The sequence below is a fragment of the Lolium rigidum genome, unplaced genomic scaffold, assembly GCF_022539505.1.
Source record: "Lolium rigidum isolate FL_2022 unplaced genomic scaffold, APGP_CSIRO_Lrig_0.1 contig_42541_1, whole genome shotgun sequence".
NCBI classification, from domain to species: Eukaryota; Viridiplantae; Streptophyta; class Magnoliopsida; order Poales; family Poaceae; genus Lolium; species Lolium rigidum.
In genome coordinates this window covers 62,292-84,781 of record NW_025900540.1, presented here as the reverse complement: position 1 = coordinate 84,781, position 22,490 = coordinate 62,292, and the positions used below count along the sequence as shown (strand labels likewise).

The window sequence follows — 22,490 nt, the reverse complement described above, 5'->3', positions numbered from 1 at the left end:
TGGAAAATCAACCATGAATTTGATGCATCGCATAGGGAGGGGCTCCTTTAATCATCATCATTAGTATTTCTTTTCTTTGGAACGGTCAAGTACTACTAGCATGCTCACGCGGGTCCGCCCTAAAAATGAGCCAAGTGTGATTTTCTGGTGGTTCTGTTTACTCACAAATCACGGCAGTAAACCTCGCCAATTAAATTTGTGATGATGCCGAGGCAACTCCTAGTTATGCGGAGTAATAATTAACGCTGTAAACTAGGAATGGCTATGTATAATTGTTTCCTGATTGAGAAGTAAAGAGGGAAGGCAATTAAAAGTTAAGATTGGTACAGTACTAACCAACCATCTTCATTGCAACACTGAGAAGGCAAAACGCACTCACGCATATCTCGCCATCAGCCCCCCACTCCATCGATTCGCCGCCGCTCACCCCACGTTGCTGCTCTGCGGCCGCCGGCCGGCCACACCACCCAACTCCCTCGCCGCCGGGAACCCTCACCCACCAACCCCCTCGCCGCCGGAAACCCTCACCCACCAACCCTCTCCGCCGCCGGAAACCCTCTCCCACCCAATCGTCTCCGCCCCCTGATTCTCGCGCGGCCGCCGTGCCGTAGACGTCGGCATCAAGAACCGCCGCCCAATGATGGTCCTCGCCATCCAGAGCGCCTGGAGCTGGGCGCCGCGCCCCCGTCCAGCCACAGGTCACCCACAACCTGACGCCGTGGCGCCTCCCGTCGACCTGGTATTCCGGTCCCGCTCCGCCGCCCTCACTCCCTGCCTCGACGCAGCAGTCGTGGGCGACGGCCCAACCAGCAGAGGCCGGCGCTGGAGGTGGAGGACCTCCTCCATAGCGTCCATGTTCCGTCTCCGTGTTGCTCGCCCTGGGGAGACAAGGAGGAGGAGATGCTGGTCGCCTTCCCAGAGATGCGGCGGCCGGCGACGTCCCCAATCCCCTGCTCCCAGAGATCACTCCGTCCCTCTGCCGTCGGCCACCTCCTAAATTTGCAGCTGCACGGTGAGGTCTATCACAATCTGCGTGCATTTGCCTTTTTACCTTCAGATTTTGGTAGCGTGTGTGTGAGATAACAGCATTGTTTTGTCCTTGCACACTTGTAGACAAACGTTTTCTCCAACACATGTGGCGGGCAGATTGAGCACTGGGAGTTGTGAGTTGTGCAGCTTGCGGGCAGCTCAGCGATCTTGCCGGCACCAACAGCAGCGCCGTTGTGCCCTCAATCTCAAGGCTGCCCATCGTCGTCGCCAAGTAGCCAATTCCCCAAGGCTTCCACTTGGTGTCTTCATCGTGGCGTTTCTGCCTTAGGGAGGTATAAATCTCTCGTGTCAAGTGTTGTCCTGTGTGTCTTGTGTCTCAAATGTTTGCTCTGGCAAAACACCTAATGGATCATATCCTGTTTGAGTAGTACTGCAGCCACAAACCATCGATTCACCATGATTTTTTTGGAGTAGTCCTGATTTTAGAACCATCATATCCTGGTTGACGATGTCCTAATTTTAGAAAATGTGTGAAATGTTAATGGTTAAGAAAGTGCTGATGTGTATGCATGGTCCCATGTGTTGTTCTTTCGTGTGAATATGATAGGAAAATAGTAATTCGGAGCTGGTGTTGTAACTACATTCCAACGTGTAATTGTAGTGTACATGATATGAATAGCCAGGGAGAGATTTACGTATTGATCTTCAAGAGGCGTGCATTTGCATCTGAAGGATATGCGTGTACATGTTTGCTAAGTAGTGATCTTGAAGGATGAGCCAAGTTGGCAACATAGGTAGTCATCTTACTGTTTGGTGGGTTTCCTCTATATAATAAATTAGATGCTCGATTCTAGTCTTAGGAAAATAATAATAAGGCCTGAATCCCTCCTATGCATGTCAAGCTAAATACTGACTCATTACATCAATTGTATTGTTTCTCACTTAATAGCGTCTCTGAAGAAAATAAGTCTTTGCGCTATTCACGATTGCTGAATCGATGTGCTTACCAAGTTTTACCATCTCTCACTTGTTTCGAAGCAAGCAAAGAAGCAATGGTAGTACAGGAAATGCAGAACTACCTAGCCAGGGAGAGATTTGCGTATTGATCTTCAAAAGAGGCGTGCATTTGCATCTGAGGGATATGCGTGTAGATGTTTGCTAGGTAGTGATCTTGAAGGAGGAGCCAAGTTGGCAACATAGGTAGTGATCTTGCAGTTTGGTGGGTTTCCTCTATATAATACGCATGTAGATGCTCGATTGCAGTATTAGGAAAATTATACTAGCGCCTGAATGCCTCCTATGGTTGTCAAGCTAAATACTGACTTTTTACGTCAATTGTGTTGTTTCTCACTTAATTGCGTCTCTGAAAAAAATAAGTCTCTGCGCTGTTCAAGGTTGCTGAATCGATGTGCTTACCAATTTTTGCCATCTCTCATTTGTTTCGAAGCAAGCAAGTAAACAAGCAATGCTAGTACAGGACTGCGGAAAATACAAAACTGTTGCATCTTGTAGAGATCTGCTTATCTTTAATTTCTTATGATTTGAAGCATATACATGTTAGCTTGTATAATACAAAGTTAACACAATTCGATACTATCTTTGTAGGATCGTAGTTTTAGTACTATCTCTCACCTATTTCAAAGCAAACAAATAACTCACGGTCTTATGATAATTAGTGCGAGTACACGGCTTAGGAAGAGGGAATCTGATCTGCGACCTATACTTTCTTTTGTTTTGAAATATATCCGTTTAGGCCCATACGATTTACATATAATGCCTTTTTTGCTTCTGTTTTAATATACCATGATAGAAGAATTTGTAATGTTTACAAATTCTGAAGGCCTTTCTAGTTTTGAAATTCTGAATATTGTCAACTAACACTTTCCATTCCGCAGGACTTGGAGGAGGAACACATTGAGGACTTTGCTTTGTTAGATCCATCATCGTCCACTAACTCCATGGAAGTAACTGCTCTTTCTATTCCCTTTATTCTGTTATGAGCATTCATGCAACATTTTCCAAGTTCTGAGTACTATATTTTATAGCTTTGTTGCAGGATCCTGTTGAAAGTTTAAACTGAACAAAGCTTTGCATGCCGGGTGCTGAGAAGCAAGAGACCAATGGCGGTACAAGATGGTGCTGCTGCTGCCTCTGTGTTGGTTGACACACGCGGCCAGCTCGTCCATCAACATCGGCGCGATGAGGATGTCGAGAATGGACATGACACAATTTTTGGTAGATAGCTGTGTGAGTTGAGTGTATCTCTGCCACTGCAACTTCCTAGCAGTTTAGTTAATGCAGCGGAAAGAGCAGCAGGCAGCGGTGTCCTCAGCGGCGCGCCGGCCGGTACTTGAAATGGTGTCCACCACTATGACGACGGCCGGCTCGTAGGTAATGCATGGTTCCTCTTCTTGTGTGTTCTACACTTTCAGAATATTCTATGTGTTTGCTGCAAAATACTACCGTAAACAAATATCATGCAATTTCCTGGACTCTAGATTATTGTTTTCTGACTTTTTTTTTGCATATTTTGCAGATCGCTCTTACCGCATCTCTTCCTCAATCCCGTTTCTCAACTCAATTTTCCGACAACGCTGCAGCCGCTCGTTGCTGCCCCCCCCCCCCCATCACCCCACCCCACCCACCCAACTCCCTCGCCGCCGGAAACCCCCACCCACCCAAACCCCTCCACCCACTTGATTACCGTGCGTCCGCCATGCCCTGGACATTGGCGTTAAGAACCTCCGCTTGGTGCTGGTCCTCGCTATCCGGAGCGCCTGGAGACATGTGCCCCTGTTACGGCCACCATGGTGCCTCCTCTCCTGTTGACCTGGGCTGCCTGCGCCCCTCCGCCTCACTCCCTGCCTCAATGCCTCAGTCGCGAGCAACAACACAAGCAGCAAACGAGACCGGTGCTGGATGTGGAGGACCTCCACCTTTGCGTCCATGTCCTGCCTTCATGGAGCTGCAGCCACCGTCGACGACCTTGTGGAAAACCTCCCCGAGCTGCGGCCAGCGGTGATTTCCGCGGCCTGATGCTGGCTTGACACCACCCCGTCCCACTGCTGTCGGCCACATCCCAAACTTGCACCTGCTAGGTGATCTCCCTCTCCTCCTCCCCGCTCCATGCATTCCTTGTTAATTTCGTATTTTTATTTATTTATCATGTTGGTGCACTCAACTGGCTACTGCTAGCTGCCAGGCAGTACGATGTACAATGGCTGTGCGTGGCATTTCTTCCTTGGTGGCCAGTGAATGTGTCCAATTTTTTTTATGATAGTGGCTTGCTTCTGATTGTTGTATGGAAAGTGGAAATGGGTTGCTACTGAATGAATGAACCTGATGGAACCAAATGCACTTCAGCTCTTATGCAGTACCTAGTTTTTAATTTCGGTTACCATTTCAGGTCCCTAACTATAGAATTGTCCAGATAAATAGCTTTGCAATTTATTTATACTCTCACAGGAATAAAACATTATAGCAGCTGTATGGATGTCAGTATGATGTATCTATGTTGTGATAGTGTTAGGGCTTAGTGCTAATGCTTGCATGGTCTGATGATTAAGTAGATTATTACACCAATCTACTGGGAAACCACTCAATTATATTTGCAAGAGCACTTGGAACAATATAAAAAGAAGGATGAACTACAGTGTGATGTAATGGTTGATTCTTGATTTGCATTACAGCTTAGAATGCTTATTATGTTTGTTGTCAGTTGCTCCCTACTCCGTCGGATCACATTGGCAATTATATATCTCTTGTTTGCTGCATGCTAATTATTTGTGCAGTCCATCATTTTGTATAGCTTCTTAGTATATATTTTACTCGTGTTGATTTTTTTGAAGCGTTCAAAACTAATTGATTTGAGTATTTCGAGAAACAGTAAAAGTAATGAGTTTTATCTCTAAGCCTTGGTCGACTGCCCCATATTCCTTCTTGTGGCTTTGGATACTTTTTGAACACTAATAGCTATATCTAGAGCTCCTTTGTAATTTCAAAACCTGGGATCTTTACATGACTGTAAGTGTGGATCCATCAGTTACTTTTCTTTACCATTTGTGATCAACTGCTCGTGAGAGTTTTACTGCTCACACTTTAGATGCGCACCTTGGGGTATATGAACTAGTAACTTGCAAAAAAAAGTACGATTGGTGTACTGTGTATATGTGATTAGACCTGATTTCAGAATTTAAATCTTTGAACTGATTCGATTTGACTATGATTGGTATATAGTGAATGCCTTTACTTAGGTGCTCATTTTCCGATTATGTTCATCTGTTTTTTTAACACCTTTACTTTGTTCATGCAGTTTGGCAACTAAATAGATTAGCCATGGGCAATGAGAAGACTCTCAGTAACATCATGGCCATTTGCCATGTTGACTCTGGGAAGGTGACCACCATTGGCCATATGGTTTGAGAAGGAAGCCATTGAGACCCGCCCTCTTTGCAGGTTCGCTCTTGGAGTGAAGCAGCTGCTATAATGGTATACTTGCTATTCATCATATCTATGTTATTTTTACAAGTAATCTTCAGTAGCATGTATCTCTTCATCAGTTCTGCTATGTTTCTCGCCTTCTTGTGAGGAATGAGGAAATTTGGCAATATACATGAAGACTTCCTTACAGAAAGACAGGGACTGAATTCATTGTAGTGCAGCTTCCTATCGTTCTTGCATATAGCTTCTTACAGTTTGGATTGGAAGTTTAGAGTGTTTTCCTTGTTTGTTAACATTGAATGATAGGTCTTGCAAGTTGCCGATTTGCATAATTAATTCATGATAAAGCTGATGTTAATATCTTAATATTCTATCTAGGTAACAATACTTGCAGTATAACATTTTCCATAACTGTATACGCGAGGCATATAGGCATGTACTTGCATGCTTTCTAACAAGGTTCTTCTTGCTTGCAGTTTCTTACTAGAAAACCTTGTATACTACTTGCAAGAAGAGGACCAAGAATGGATGCATACAATACAGGAAGAGAAAGTGACGCTGAATTCTACTGTGAAGCTTCAAGTTTTCAATATGGTAAGGTACTGCACCCACACCAAGAATAGATGGATACAAGTCTTTTCTAATCTTATTTATGGTCCTATTACGAGTCGTTAGCTCTTACTGATGCCTTTCCATCTGCATTCCGCATGTGTCTAAGGTAGCGGAACCATGGCGTCCGCGTTCTGCCTTCATGGAGCTGCAGCCACAGTCGACGACCTTCTGGAATACCTCCCTGAGCTGCGGCTGCCGGTGATTTCCGTGGCCTGCTGCTGCCTTGAGATCACTCAGTCCCCACGCTGTTGGCCACATCCCAAACTTGCAGCTGCTAGGTGATCTCCCTCTCCTCCTCCCCCTCCATGCATTCCTTGTAATTATTTATTTATTTATTTATTTATCATGTTGATGCACTCAACTGGCCACTACTAGCTGCGTGGCAGTACGATGTACAATGGCCGTGCATGTCATTTTATCTCTGTTGGCCACTGAATGTGCCCTATTGTTTTATGATAGTGGTTTGCTTCTGATTGTTGTATGGAAAGTGGAAACGGGTTGCTACTGAATGAATGAACCTGATGGAACAAAATGCACTTCAGCTCTTATGCAGTACCTAGTTTTTAATTTCGGTTACCAGTTCAGGTCCCTAAATATAGAATTATCCAGGTAAATAGCTTTGCAATTTATACTATCACTGGAATAAAAAACTATCGCAGCTGTATGGATGTCAGTATGTTGTATCTATGTTGTGATAGTTTTTGGGCTTAGTGCTAATGCTTGTACGGTCTTATGATTAAGTAGATTAGTACACCAATCTACTCAGGAAACCACTCAATTATTTTTGCAAGAGCACTTGGAACAAGAGAAAAAGAAGGATGAAGTACAGTATGATGTGATGGTTGATTCTTGATTTGCATTACAGCTTAGAATGCTTATTATGTTTGTTGTCAGTTGCTCCCTACTCCATTGGATCACATTGCCAATTATATATCTCTTGTTTGCTGCATGCTAATTGTTTGTGCAGTCCATCATTTTGTCTAGCTTCTTAGCATATATTTTACTAGTGTTGATTTTTGTCAAGTGTTTAAAACAAATCGATTTGAGTATTTCGAGAAACAGTAGAGGTAATGAGTTTTATCTAAGCCTTGGTCGACCCCCATATTCCTTCTTGTGGCTTTGGATACTTTTCAAACACTAATTGCTATATCTAGAGCTCCTTTCTAATTTGAAAACCTGGAATATTTACATGATTGTACGTGTGGAGCCATAGTTACTTTCTTTACCATTTGTGATCAACTGGTCTTGAGAGTTTTACTGCTGATGCGCACCTTGGGGTATATGAACTAGGAACTTGCAAAAAAATGTATATGAACGAGGAACTTGCAAAAAAAAGTATGATTTGTGTACTGTGTAGATGTGATTAGACCTGGTTTCAGAATTTAAATCTTTGAACTGATTCGATTTGACTATGATTGGTATACAGTGAATGTCTTTACTTAGGTGCTCATTTTCCGATTATGTTCATCTGTTATTTTTTTTAACACCTTTACTTTGTTCCTGCAGTTTGGCAACTAAACAGATCAGCCATGGGCAAGGAGAAGACTCATGAATATCATGGCCATATGTCAAGGTGACCACCATTGGCCATCTGGTTTGACAAGGAAGCCATTGAGACCCGCCCTCTTTGCACGTTCACTCTTGAAGTGAAGCAGCTGCTAAAATGGTATACTTGCTATTCATCATCTCTATGTTATTTTTACGAGTAATCTTCTGTAGCATGTATCTCTTCATCATTTCTGCTATGTTTCTCACCTTCTTGTGAACAATGAGGAAACTTGGCAATATACATGAAGACTTCCTTACAGAAAGACAGGGACTGAATTCATGTAGTACAGCTTCCTATCGTTCTTGCATATAGCTTCTTACATCGGATTGGAAGTTTAGAGTGTTTTCCTTGTTTGTTAACATTGAATGATAGGACTTGTAAGGTGTGGAGTTGCATAATTAATTCGTGATAAAGCTGATGTTAATATGTTAATATTCTATCTGGGTAACAATACTTGTAGTATAGCATTTTCCATAAGTGTATACGCTAGGCATATAGGCATGTACTTGCATGCTTTCTAACAAGGTTCTTCTTGCTTGCAGTTTCTTACCAGAAAACCTTGTATACTTTATGGAAGAAGAGGACTAAGAATAGATGCATACAATACATGAAGAGAAAGTGACGCTGAATTCTGCTGTGAAGCTTCAAGTTTTCAATATGGTAAGGTACTGCACCCACACCAAGAATAGATGATTCACTGCGGCGGGGATTTCTACTGTTTTCCGTCGTGGCACTCCATTTTGCTTCTAGTCTGTGTAGTATGCTCATCTTGATTTTTTCATCCGCATCTTGTCCTGGAAGCAGGAGAGGAAGTCCCCATAACAGAGTATAAAGTGTGTGTATCACAACTGTGTGTGCGAACTAAACTCCGTTCTGATATAGAGTACTTGTAAATGGCTTTCTAGGCATACACACAAGTTTTTCCTTACTCGAGTTGATTTTATAGTTGTATCTAATTTTTATTATAAGTCCTTTCACTTAACATTTATCATGAATTCATAAGACTGCTACATGTATCCAGTTAACAACACTATACATTAGCTGTTGTCGTGCTTGTATTTTGCTTATCCAATTACTCATCATGTTTTCTATTTTATTCACTAGAAAGTTTACACCATAATGTTAAAAGATAGTTATTCAAGTCAGTTCAACCATAGTTATTCAACTGTTGAGGTCAGTTTGCTGCTCAAGAACACTTTTTTAGTAATTATAAGCCTGTTAAAGCATTAGCGTTAAACTCTCAAGCCTTAGCAGCAGATTTTTGAAGATGCACGTGCCATGTTTGCGCCTCATATGACTCACTGCTGAATTCTGCAAATGTTTGTGTTGTCAAGAATTCTCGTTACTTTATATTCCAAGGATGGCTGAGATGTCGATCTTATGTACTGAGTTTAATTAGCACGTGATTTTCAGGAAGTACTAATACATGTATCTTTTACTACCTCAGACTAGAGGGGATCACTGTCGTGCCTATTTGGTGGGTAGTCTTCATTTGCTCCTGAGTGATGACCGGTTGTTTTTCCTCACCATAATGTCAAGCTTGCTGACTGTATGTGCTTATCCTTGTAACTGGACTGCATTGCATTCTCTGGTATTTTCTAATTCTATTTGTTCATTGTGTTTTGAGTTTGCTAGATGTCTATTCTTGCTGTACATAGTCACGGACAATGGATGGGTATTTTTTTAATACTCGATAAATGTCACCTAGTCGGTAGCCAGCCATAATTATGTGTGGTTTTGAGGAATCTGTTTATTTTTAAGTTTGGTAGATGACTGTTCCTTCTGCACCTAATCACTTAAAGCATATAAACTTCCTAGTTCTTACAAAAAAATGCAGACTATTGCTTGTATTTCTTGCTGCTTTCTTTTGACAGTTTTATTGGATGGAAAATCTGTCTATGTTCTTCTTCTTGTGCACAGGATGTATTTTAGACTCTCAAGCCTTAGCAGCATATTCTTGAAAATGCACGTGCCATGTTTGCGCCTCCTATGATTCACTGCTGAATTCTGCAAATGTTTGTGTTGTCATGAATTCTGGTTACTTTATATTCCAATGATGGCTGAGATGTCGATCTTATGTACTGAGTTTAATTAGCACATGATTTCACAAAGTACTAATACATGTATCCTTTTACTATTTCAGACTAGAGGGGATCACCATGTCGTGTCTCTTTGGCGGGCAATCTTCATTATCTCCTGAGTGATGACCTGTTGTTTTTTACTCGCCATAATGTCAACCTTGCTGAATGTATGTGCTTATCCTTGTAACTGGACTGCATTGCATTCTCTGGTATTTTCTAATTCTATCTGTTCATTGTGTTTTGAGTTTGCTAGATGTCTCTTCTTGCTGTACATAGTCACGGACAATGGATTGGTATATTGTAATACTCGATAAATGTCACCTAGTCAGTAGCCAGGCATAATTATGTGTGGTTTTGAGGAATTTTTTTATTTTAAGTTTGGTAGATGACTGTTCCTTCTGCACCTAATCACTTAAAGCATATAAACTTCCTAGTTCTTACAAAAAATGCAGACTATTGTTTGTATTTCTCGCTGCTTTCTTTTGTCAGTTTTATTGCATGGAAAATCTGTCTATGTTCTACTTCTTGTGCACTTAATGTATTTTATAGATAACTTGGTTTGTTGTAATGTATGCTTACACAAATAATTCGGTTTTCTGAAGATTTAGAGTTCTGCAGATTCGGATTCTGATCGGTACGTCCACCGTCTGATGTGGGATGTGCAAGGAGCACACTGGCTAGCTGCGCTGATTTGAGCAGCAGGGCATTGCACCTCGCTGGATGATGGCAACCGCAGCAGCACTCTTGCTGGTGTTGACGCTGGACAGTGACCTTTTCCTTGGACGTAGCTGGCGGCCGAAGCATGCTGCGTCTCCCTATCTGCATCGAGTATGGAACTAGTTTACACTTTGTGTTATCATCAGTTTCTCATTTTCAGGGCAATGGGCAATTGGGCATGATAATATTTGCATTGGCATAGAAAGATTATTTGACAATGAACTTATTGAAATTATACTTTGTGGTTTCATTATATCTGTATTTTTGGATTGATAGTAATTATGTGTCTTGTGCATCATCGAGTTATTTTGGGTCCATTTATTGATTTGATATTTGTTGATATATTTACTTATGAGTCGTCCTAATCTTTCAAAGTTGCTATATTCACAGTCTGCTGCAAGTTGTGCGCTCTCTGCCAGGTTGCGTCATTGACTGGGTTTGAAGTAAGATTACTTTGCCACTACTTCATTACAGTGCACTTGCAATGTTACTACTGTGTGCAGCTCGTGTGGTTGATGATAGCATTACCCATTCCATCAATTTTGTAGAAAATGCTATCTTGAGCAACATGTGGGATAGTTTCAGCGGGAGGCGCTGCGAAGCCCGCAAGCCGTTAGCGGCTGCAACCCAGCTCTTGCAGGCACCACGAACCAGCGCTGCCACCACACTGCACGCCCTTTTGCCCAGTTCTCCATGCTGCAGACAGCTAAGGTGTACACAAGCACCGCTGCCCCGGCCTAGCTGACAATGCAAGGTTGCTACTGCTGTATATATTCACGACGTGCTTTAGCCATTGGTAGGTATAGATCTTTCACTCCTAGGTCTGTTTGTAATGAAATTTGGTTTGAGTTTTGGTTCGTCTACTTGGTTTGGTCTTTTCCTGATTTCCTTGCAAACGATAAATTACACATACTTCCCACGATGTGGTGAAAAATGATAACACCATGAGTAAGCATAGAGATGTTTTCTCTCTGGTTAAATCGTGGGGATTGTTTGGTTGAATTACTTGATATCAAACTTAAACCTGATAATTATTTAGTGTGGGCTAAACGTACTGTTCATGCTATTTAAGAGGGTTTTGTCTATAATATGGCTGCTATATGAGGCCTAGTGGCTTGTTCATTCCAATACATGTACATCGACCAGTATGGTGTTGGTTTAGGAAGCTTCTAAGGCTGCGAGGCTGACCAAAACATTAATTCTCATTTGGCTCATTTATCAGTCTCAATCATTTGGCTCATTTATCAGTCTTAAGTGAACAATTCTTATTGTTTGTCAAAGTCAAGTGCAAGCGTTTAGGATTCTTTATCTTATTTTTCATAGTAAGTTTTGTCCAGTTCTTGAAGACATTATGCTACTTTTAGCATTCATCGTGTTATAATTTTTTATGATGGCTGATTGAAGGACTTAATGAAGATGTAATCTGAGTTCAAGGAGATTGATGTTGAAGTGCCAACTGAGGAGGAGGAATCAAGTGAAGAAGAGGATACAAGTAAGTTACGGGTCAATATTAATATTTTTTTTCATGATCATACCAGGATGTGTTCATCCAATCACTAATGCATCATGCTTTTTTTTTGTAGCCACAAAGACCTCAGAGGAAGAAGAGATAGAAGATGGTGAAGATGAAAAGCCCAAGAGCATGCCTGTACTCTGTCAAGAACATCCCATGCTCTCATACATCCATTTCGGCAAACTCTCAGATTGGGTAAGTTCTTGGTTTCTTCTTTTCCCCCTACTTCCTCTTTGATACAACGGCGAACAAACCATGGTTGTTCTGTGCTCTGACCATTGTGCCTATAACTTACTGGTTAGGTTTTGTGTTCGTGATATGGCTAGGATTTGGTCTTGTGTTGATGATACTAACAAATGTTATTCTAGCTCATGTAACGTGATATTTATGATTACGGGTGTTTGCTGTAATTGCTAGCTTGTATACTAATCTTGCATTCAAGCTGTGTATTCTAGTAATTTTCATGAGCCTTTTGAATTCAATTATGTTTTGTATAACAACCTTGCTAAGTTGCTATATCAACCACATGTTCAAGTCGTGCAATGCTCTAGTTGCTAATGGCTTGCTGGTTTTTCTTTATTCCGGCCTAAGCATTTCCCTGGAATATGGAATCGTTTCAATGTTTCCATATCATCCAGGAGGTGAGCAACATGGCAGAGGCGAGGCCTTTGCAAAGCTGCTTGGGAGTTTGCTGTTTGGCTTGCAGCCATCAGTCCATGAAGGCGTGTTCCCCATTCGGTGCTCTTGCTGGTTCTGATGTATTAGAACTTAAGCCTTCATGAATATGCTGGGTGCTATAGCTTCAATTTGTTTATTATATGAAAAAGCGTTCATGCACTTTACCTTTCACGAGAGAAAATAAATGGTATGGTGAATTGCACGGCAAAGGTTATACTTATCACTGAGCATGCATACTTTTGTGATTGCAACCTTGGGAACTAGTGTTGGCATTCTGTTTCTTGGCACTTTGTTTGTTGCACAGTTTTTGTTTTTAGTGCCATAGATATGTATGCAACAATGTACTTGAACTTGTGCTCTTTAATAAAATTGTATAACGTGTCTCCTTTCACGGTTTGGGAAAGAGATGTCTTCTCAAGAATCCACTGTTCTTTTCTTGTTCACTTTTTGGGAACCATTTATGATATTGTTGTTGTTTATTAGTTCTTTGACGACTCTGTAGCAATAATATGGCATTAGTTTCTTCTATAATATTGTATCAATATAAAGGGAAGTATGAACACAATAGCATGCAGTATAAAACTTTCTAGTATCTTTGCATTTTGATGATTGTTCGTCTTTGCTATTAGTAGTATATTGAATTTCTGGTGAACTTGTTTTAGATTGTGATGGCTTACCTGATTCTTGTTTTTTGGTCCCAGGCTGGACATTTTGACTGGCAGCTGGCCTTCAGCTTTCGTGGTGCTGTTTCATTGATGGTTTTCCTATTCGTCAAGCTATACAAGGTCTCTATTTTGAGTTGTTGCAGCATGAGATCAAGGTTAGAGACCTCTAAATTAACATTTATTCATGCATAGGCATACATCCAGTTATAGCATTCATGTATGCATTGCTTAGCGCTACTGCCATTTGTCCTATTTTCTAAGGTGGTGATGCTAATTTCAATGTTTGTAGTGTCTTGTCTCTACGTGCTGGATCTGAAGGCCGGATTAAGGAGGTGCCCATGCTGTGTAGGAACTTGGAGAGCATTCAGGGATATGAGGAGTGTCGGGTAAAGTCTGATACTTTTATTGTTTTAAAAAATCTTGATATTTGAGATTGCAAGTCCATGATTATGAGCATGGGAGTCTTGGCCTGCTTGGCGGTTTGACTTAGTTTTATTTGCTCATGGCCACTATTTTGGCCCAAATAACCATAGATGTTGCTAACAAAAGAAACTTTTTTTCATTAAATTTTGCACATCCTAACTGGAATGGGCATGCTGCACCAATCATGTGCACTGAGTACTGAGTCTGATACACGTGATGATATCAAGCTAATGTGCATCTGATGTCCAAACTCTGCATTTTGTTGTTGTAGATATCTAGCTAATGTCCATGTCCATGTCCATGCTAGCTAGGTGGACTGGATGCCATTTGGATATGGCTAATTGATGTGGATAAACAATCTTGCTAGCTAATGGTTTGATCAATTCTTGACCAACTGGGTATATGTGTTGTGCATTTGTTTTGCTACATGTGCACTCTGCTTGTGATACTTGGAACTAGGAGATAAACTCTCCGTTCTGGACTTGTCATGTTTTTTTGGGCCTGAAATGACCAGGCTCAAAGCTAGGCCAGCAGGCTGCATCTTACTAATCTCCGTTCCTGTAAAAAAACTCTATCCTACAAGTATTACTAGCTAGCAACTCTCCCGCCAAAGTGCTATGAGCTAGCAGCTGATGTTGAGGTAGCTCCAAAATCAAGATGTTAGATTGCCTTCCGCTGTTGCTAAAATTGAGCTAGTTTTTCTGTCTTCCCTACTAGTTGTTGCTGCTAGTAGTAAAGGTAGCTCCACAATCAATCGAACCCGACTTGTGCTATCTTATTTAAAACTGAGGTCCTATAACTGGGAGCAGATTAAATTGTGTTCAATTTTATTTTTCAGCTATACATGCATATGTGTGTTCGACTTTGGCCAAGTCAACTTGATGTTCTCTTATTTGACGGGGAAGGAAATATGCATTTTTCATATTTCTCTTTGTGTGAATATGAATGGATTGGATGGGTTTTGGTAGAAAAATTGGAGTGTATTTCTTGCTTTGCAATAATGATATGCCTCATGCCATGTGATGTTTCCAGGTGCCCTTTTGAATCTCATTGGTGTTGAATGTTATGGGTGATGGCAGTTTGATGTTCAGCTGTATATCTATCCAATTTAATGTTCCATCAAGGACCTCCAGAAATCCTTCAAGACACTGATGTAGTGAGGGCATCAACTCGGTGATGATGAGCAGCTGGCTGCACTGCACCCCCTGCATGGTGGTACAGGTCGGTGAAGTATCTGAGCTTGGATGAGAGTGTGGAGGAAGAAGAGGAGCTGGAGTTTGAAGAGAAGAAGGATGAGCTTGTAGTCATTTGTCTGTCTCCCCGCGCATGAGTTCTTGTTACTATTACTGTGCTATGTAGCCTAGTAGACTGCTGAAAATCTTCTGATTTATGTGTGTTTTTCCTGTGGGGCTATGTATGCATGGTGCCTTGCGTAAGTTTCCACCATGTAGCTGTTGTGTCAAATAAATCCATTCCGTACATGTAGATAGCATTTATGCATGTGTAAAATCAAATAAATGCTTCTGTTGTGGTCAAAGCTTTCGACAATGCTTATTTGGTTCACTCGGGCTGATGTAAAAAATAGATATTTCGATGATTTGAAGCAAAAATACACAAGATGAATTTGTTTGAAGTAGATGACAATTGATTGTTCTTTTTTCTTGTCGATCTTATTAGTCAAACCAACCCTTCTCTCTAGAGTTCGCTGTTGCCTGAATATGAATGGATTGGATCTGTTTTGGTACAAAAATTTGAATGTATTTCTTACTTGCAATAATGATACTGTTGATGCATGTGATGTTTGCAGGTGCCCTTTGTTTCTCATTGGTGTTGAAGGTTATGGATGAAGACAGTTTGATGTTCAGCTAGAGTATATCTATCCAATTTAATGTTCTGTCAAGGACCTCCAGAAATCCTTCAAGGCTCCAATGGAATGGTGGACAGTGAGTGCATCGACTCGGTGATGATGAGCAGCTGGCTGCACTACACCCCCTGCATGGTGGTACAAGTCGGTGAAGTATCTGAGTTCGGATGAGGGCCCGGAGGAAGAAGAGAAGCTGGAGTTTGAAGAGAAGGATGAGCTGTGGTCGTTTGCCTGTCTTCCCGCTCATGAGTTCTTGCTACTAGCTAGTGTCCTGTGTAATCTAGTTGACTGCTGAAAATGTTATGATTTATGTGTGTTTTTCCTGTGGCTGGGGCTATGTATACATAGTGCCTTACGTAGGTTTTCACCATGTAGTTGGTACGTGTGCGCCGATCTAACTACATATAGATAGCATATGAGCGTGTGCAAAACCAAATAAATGCTTCTGTTTTGCTGCAAGCTTTCAGCAGTGCTTATTTGGTTCACTCAGACTGATGTAAACAATAGATATTAATATGGTTTGAAGCAAAAAATACACAAGATGAAATTGTTTGAAGCAGATGACAATTAGTGGTTCTTTTACCTTGTCTGTCTTATTAGTCAAACCAACCCTTCCCTTTCTCTAGAGTTGTTGGAAACGAAAATATCTTAAGTTGATGGTTTGTATGAACCTGCTGGCGAGTATAATTCAACGTACAAGGAAAACTACATGTAGAAAACAAATCTAGCTTCATTAGTAGGAAATAAACAAAGATATGAAATATATGCACTGGTTGAGTTTGGTTTTCAGGAACTGGTGTGGATGGATGCCACCGGAGTTTAACTAAATCGTGCAGTGCAAACGTTCCATCGTAAGACAATCCTAGACAATTAATTGACCATCCAGGTAATCGATCCGTGGGATCATGTATCTCAGCCTTTTCATCTATCTCCTATTCTCATTCAAAAAGATTAGCTTCAAGCATGCTATACATCTTGGTTTCTATCCTACAAAATTAGATTGGACCATGTGCCATGCGCTCCGATTAATTTGCACTAGTTACAGGGTCACTAGTGGTACGGAAAAAAATCACCAAAATTTAGAAATCTAATTTATTACGGTCCAGATTTTTAGAGGAAAACAAGAGGTTCGATGATCATAAAGTTTTGTTCCGTGTGAGGGTGGCTAGTTTTGGAATCCCACTGATTCGTAGCAGCAACAAACATGGAATCATGGGGAGAGATGGTGAAGAATAGGTCCATGCATTGTAAACCATCCCCACACACATCATAATGGGCATCATAACTAGAGGACAAGCAAGGAAAACGCGGCAATTACTCGGAGGCCACCGCATGCACGTAAGCCACCAGAACGTAATTAAACCAAGCAGAGCAAACGGTTCATCATGCTCTGACATGCAACAAAGAGATGATTAGAAAGTGTTTTTTTTTGTGTGAGAGGGTGGCTGGTTTATGGAATAACTTATTCGTAGCAACAAACTTGAAGTCATAGGGAGAGATCCTAAATGATAGGTCAATGCATGCTAAACCAACCCAAACGGCAATTACTCGGATACCACCGCATGCATGCCACCATGACGTAATTAAATGGGGAAGTGGAAACTGTTCCATCCTAAAACAATGCTGGACAATTAATTGACCTTCCAGGCCATCGGGCTGTGTATCTCGCCTTTCCATCTACTCCTAACACAGGCAACGAACAGACTAGAGAGGCTTCATGGATTGAACCGAAATTTCATCTTCCTTCTTCCCGCCGTGTTGTTTTCCCTCTCTGGAAGTTTTTTAAACTGTTCCAAACCTTAGTCTTTCTCCCCTATAACTACAAGCCTCTAGCCACATACCGCGAGTCGGTTGCGCGTGACTTGTGACTTAGACTTTGACTCTTGCTCGGCGAGGAGAGGAGAGAAGGCCCTGCCCACGGTGAAGATGCCTGCATCCGGAAGGCTGCTGGAGTCGTCATCCTTGAGCGAGCTCTTGTCCATATTGATCCATCCGGCGCGGGTCGAGGCGGGAAGGAGGCCGGTGGGGAAGGGGCCGGGACGCCGTGGCCCAGCCCAGCGGCGAGGGCGGTGTGAGGAGCGCGAGCGCGCTGGTTCTTCAGGCGGTGTTCCTCGAGACGAAGGTACGAGACTGCGCGCTAGAATGTAGGGTTAGTCATGAGTGTGAGATTAGCGGTGGCGTTACCGAGATCCTCGCTGAGACCGGCGGTGAGCGTGGAGAGGAGGATCTCGTCCCCATCGTGCATCCGAGGTCCCGAAGCTTGTCGGCGATGGCCTTGAGGCGTAGGAAGTAGGCGTCCAGGGAGAGGGCTCCCGGGGAGTGCCGAAGAACTCCTGCTGCGAGAAGACGACATGCCGGAGCTTGTTGTCGGTGAAGAGCCCGTGTATCTTCATCCAAACCGTGCGAGCATCATCGCCGCCGCGGACGACGGTCTTGAAGATGTCCGGCGCGATGGTGAGGAAGAGCCGACGGGTGATGGTGGCGTCGATCGCCATCCTGTCGTTGTCACGCTGCATGGAGAGGAGGTCGGTGGTGCCGTCGATGTGGTCGCGAAGATTGTACTCGCGGAAGAGTAGGTAGAAGTACGTCTTCCATGGATGAAAATTGTTGTTGGAGCGGGAGAGCGTGATGGCACGTGAGCGGCGATAGGAACGTCGCAGATGAGGGTGGGGGTGGGGGCAGTGGATGCGGAGGATGGTGAAAAGGTGAAGGGGTTGGAGGCGTCCGAGATGGAGGACATGGTGGTGGTGGTGGGGTGGCCGGTAGGGTGGACGAGGAGGGGTTGGAGGGAGGATAGGAGGGGCGGCGGCGCAAGAGGAGGGCGGCGGCCGGCTAGGGGTAGGGGAGGAGCGGCGGCCGGGAGGGAGAGGTGCGGCCGGCTAGGGTTGGAGAGGTGAGACGGCCGGGAGGGAGAAGGGTCGGCCGGCTAGGATTAGGTTAGGATTGTGGGTGTGTCTGATACCATGTAGAAAGGTTGTAATGTATAATGTATTACTCCGCTGCATATACACATATATATAGGTACAATGTGGGCCACCACGTTCTCAACTATAAAAAAAAGAGGGGCCATAAGGAAAGAAATATACATCTCCTCAACACTAAAAGAACCAGAGTGTCAGATCCCAGCGATCTTGACCGTACATGCATAGAAATAAAAAAAACAAGGTTTCTTCAATGATGTATGATGAGACACGCCAAATGTAGCCCCGGAGAAACCGCCGCTAGCACAAACCCCGCACGACCTGGAAATGAAACCAAATCAAATCATGTTCTTTCTTTCGAAATGGGGTACCCGGTCCCTGCATCGATCACATAGCCTTAAAAATCAGGTTCTTAACTGCAGATTTCCTCCGGCTCTCATGTGAAGCCGATGACCCGCGGACTGCCGCCTTCGTCGCCTCCGACTACTGTCTTCACTGCCTGGGCAGCTACCGAGGCGAGGAACATGTTGCTCACACCCCGCGCCGAACCACCGCACACGCCCTCCGACGCGTAGTGCCTTGACTTGGACGCACGCTGTGAAACTCGTCGGCGCTATCCGCTCCGAGCGTCGACTCTCGTCGTTCCACACCATTCCGTGGATACCTGGATAACGTCGCTGCTGCCACCGATTGTCTAGACGTAGACGACATGCCCACAGTCCTCGCGAAGACTCCACTTCTTTGAGGGTAAATAGCTCATATGTGACGTTGTTGAGGCAAATTGGAGAAAACGCTACGTTGTTGGCTGAAATAGCTCGTGTGCGAGGATTATCATGACTCAAATACCTTATGTTGTGGGTATACTTTATGGGTATATCAACAGCATGGTGCTGATCCGGCAAACCCGGGTAGCCCATAGACGGTGATGGTGGCATACGGCCCATCGGACAGCCCAGCTTGCTTGTAGATCAAGATACGATGGTAGGGCTTAAACTCGGGAAGTAGGTTAGCAACTGGAATTATGTGAGCATGGCGGGACCCACAACTTATTCACGTCAGCACATGAGCCATATTTTGTCCACATCACCACGTGGGGCCCACTTCTTATCCACCGTTGGATCCTCCCATGCATCCTCCGGTCCCTTCGTCTTCTCATGTGGACCTCGAAGCGTGGCAATGTCGATGGTAGATGTCAAGCTCTACGCCTCCCACTGTCCATGGCCGCGATATGGTCCAGTGCCGATGGCAAGGTGCCATGATTGCCCACGGACGGCGCCCCTGAAGAGGCTGGTCACCTCGATCGACAAGAATGGCAATCCCGGGCGTGAATTTGTGAAATGCGAGAGCAAACTAGAGGTGGGGAAGGTGAGATCTTAGTTTCCCCTCTCCCAATTTCGTTTAATTTTCCTCAATTTTTTGGTTTTTTCTCCAATTTGGGAATTAGGGTTGACATTTGCTATTTTCATAATCTAGCCTAATGCATGCATTTGGCTTGATGATTACATGATGCATGTGAAATGCATACATGAAAATTGTCCTTTATTAGAATGCATGAATTCCCGCATATTTGCAACATATATGATGATACTACCATGTTTTATATTGATTTATGGGGATTTACCAATGATTCGAGAGACCTATACGGAGTCAGATTGAGCTATCATTTTTGGAGGGTCGTTTTTTCATCAGGAGAAGTAACCTTGGCCCTGGAAGCACACCTGGAGAGGCCCGAGGCCCAAAAGAGCACAGGTGGCGCACCCAGGCAAGTTGGGCGCGCCACCCAACCTATTTTGGTCATCGATCATCCAAATCGCTTGATCTTTTCTCCCACCGACGTATTTTGACCTAAAAACCACTATATAGATGCCCCCCAAGGGTTCTCGGGAAGGGAGCGCCGCATAAACACCGAAACACGAAAAACTGAGGCTGCAACAGCGAAGATTGGATGGGGAAACTCCACCGGAGCCGCCACCGAAGGGATCTCCACCTTCTCCAACGTCTTCATCATCATCACCATGATCAAGGGGGGCCACATCTAGACTACGGGGTTTGTGGCAGTTGTTTGATTTATTTCTCTCATATTCTTCATAGATCTTAGTACCATATGAGCTACCAACATGATTATGGTAATTTTTGTAATACCTATGTGGTGGATCTTTATTCTATGATATGATGCTATGAGATCTTTAATCTTTCTCGGCGAGGAGGCCACCAATTTTCATCATCGATGCCCTCGCCGTCCATGGCTGCATCCGACAGGCTGTTGGGGTCGTTGTTGTCCATGGGCGAGCTCTTGTTCATATTGATCCTTCCGCCTGCATGCAAGGTAACCCTAGTTCTCACATATGTAGGATCTCTGTTATTATTCGATCTCGTCTGGTTCCATCAATGGGCGTAGTGAGATCTAGCTTCATCTTTGGATGATTTTACCGACACCTTTTCTTCTTCTTCTTCTTCTTCTGGTTTCATATTAGTTTGGTCACATATATAGATGAATTTTAATCTCAATTAGTCTAACTATTTATTAAAAGATAGCACAATGCGCTAGAAGATGTCCTTCCAAAAAAAAAAATTCGTTTTTTGTTTCTTTTTTGTTTCTTCTTTTTTTGTTTTTCAAAAAGTGAAATATTTTTAAATCCGAATTTTTTAAATCCAGAAGTTTTGAAACTTTGATTTTTCAACAAATTTATTTAAAAGAATTGACTTTTTTAAAAAAAACTTACTTTTTTCAAAAATTCGATTTTTTATCATAAGTACTTTCTAAATTTAAACATTTTTGAACTTGAACATTTTTTGTTTTTCTATTTTAAGTTCTTTTTCAAAATTAATATTTTTTTGAATATGAATATTATTCGAATACGTACAATTTAAAAATTTAAAAATTTGAAAATTTGAAAGTTTTGTATAATTTCCCAAATTTGAACTTTTTAAAATCTGAAATATTTTAAAATTTTAAATTTAAACAAAAAAGAGAAAAACAAAAAAAAAGGAAAACAAAAAAACAGAAAAACGATCAAAAAGAAAGTAAAGGAAATACTTTTATACTTACACGCATGTGTGTGGATGTTTCTGTCACCGTCCACTGTGCTTTGAGATTCGGATAAAAGAGGTAAGAGAAAGTAATCTTTTCATCTACAATAGTGAGCACGAATCTCGAGAAATAAATGGACGGCAACGGAAACACCCACACCCATGAGTGTAAGTACAAAATCCACTTTCAAAAAGTAAAAACAAAATCAGAAAGAAGAAAAAAGTGGGCTAGATCAATACCCGACCAGAAGTATGCGGTGCTTGATAGACACCGACATGGTCGGTGTATAGGAGCCTCTAGAAATTTCACGACTGCAGTGTTCCGTAGTTCTGTTCTCTGGCAGGCCGTGAAATAGAAATAGCCTCTCTAACTCGGACAAGCCTTTGTAAGCCGGATTCATGAAAGGTTTACTGCTGCAGTTGTAACTTTTTTGTAATGACCTATCATTATCAGTACATAATAATATAAGCCCCGGGATTAAAAGCTTCAGCAGCACCCAGTATGACTTTTAAAGTCCCACAGAAAGTACAGTACGACTTGTACTAACAGATCCAATTCGATAGCATCTTGAAAAGTATGCTTGGAAACACACCCAAGCAAAAGCAGGCAAATTCATACGAATACTTTCATTGACAAGCAGAGCTATCTTGCTGGTCCTTGACATCCAAATGGCCCGATTAATCTAGCTCTGAACAAGACATCGTAAGCCTGCTTCATCAAAGGTATACTGCTACAGTTGGCTCCATGTAACTTCTCTTGACAGGAATTAACATAATCAGTACATAAAAATATGAGCCCGTGGATGAAAATCTTGAGCTGCAACCGCTATGATTTATAAAGTTCAAATTGCAGTCATAGTTACAGATTCAGTTCGATAGCATTCCAGCATGCATGTCTAGGAAAGACGCTTGCAGCAAAAATTTCGAAAACTCCATGCACGGGATCACACCCAAACGAAGGCAGTCAATTGATACGAAATTACCAATACCTTCATGGACCAAGCAAG

General features: G+C 42.6%; 4 long non-coding RNA genes across 5 annotated transcripts; all 4 read left to right on the top strand.

Moving 5' to 3' along the window:
- Positions 1–2,076: 2,076 nt before the first annotated feature.
- LOC124681438 lies at positions 2,077–3,627 on the top strand. The gene is made up of 3 exons (XR_006995861.1): positions 2,077–2,954; positions 3,047–3,381; positions 3,527–3,627. It is a non-coding gene; the product is annotated as an uncharacterized LOC124681438 (long non-coding RNA).
- An 83-nt stretch (positions 3,628–3,710) lies between these two features.
- On the top strand, positions 3,711–7,620 carry LOC124681439. Of its 2 annotated transcripts, none has more exons than XR_006995862.1 (5): positions 3,711–4,088; positions 5,303–5,478; positions 5,907–6,024; positions 6,149–6,320; positions 7,549–7,620. It is a non-coding gene; the product is annotated as an uncharacterized LOC124681439 (long non-coding RNA). The 2 variants fall into 2 exon arrangements; XR_006995863.1 differs by having other exon boundaries at positions 5,907–6,029.
- Positions 7,621–11,110: 3,490 nt separating this feature from the next.
- LOC124681440 lies at positions 11,111–12,060 on the top strand. The gene is made up of 3 exons (XR_006995864.1): positions 11,111–11,185; positions 11,794–11,881; positions 11,973–12,060. It is a non-coding gene; the product is annotated as an uncharacterized LOC124681440 (long non-coding RNA).
- A 1,277-nt stretch (positions 12,061–13,337) lies between these two features.
- On the top strand, positions 13,338–14,747 carry LOC124681441. The gene is made up of 3 exons (XR_006995865.1): positions 13,338–13,400; positions 13,535–13,631; positions 14,701–14,747. It is a non-coding gene; the product is annotated as an uncharacterized LOC124681441 (long non-coding RNA).
- Positions 14,748–22,490: the final 7,743 nt, after the last annotated feature.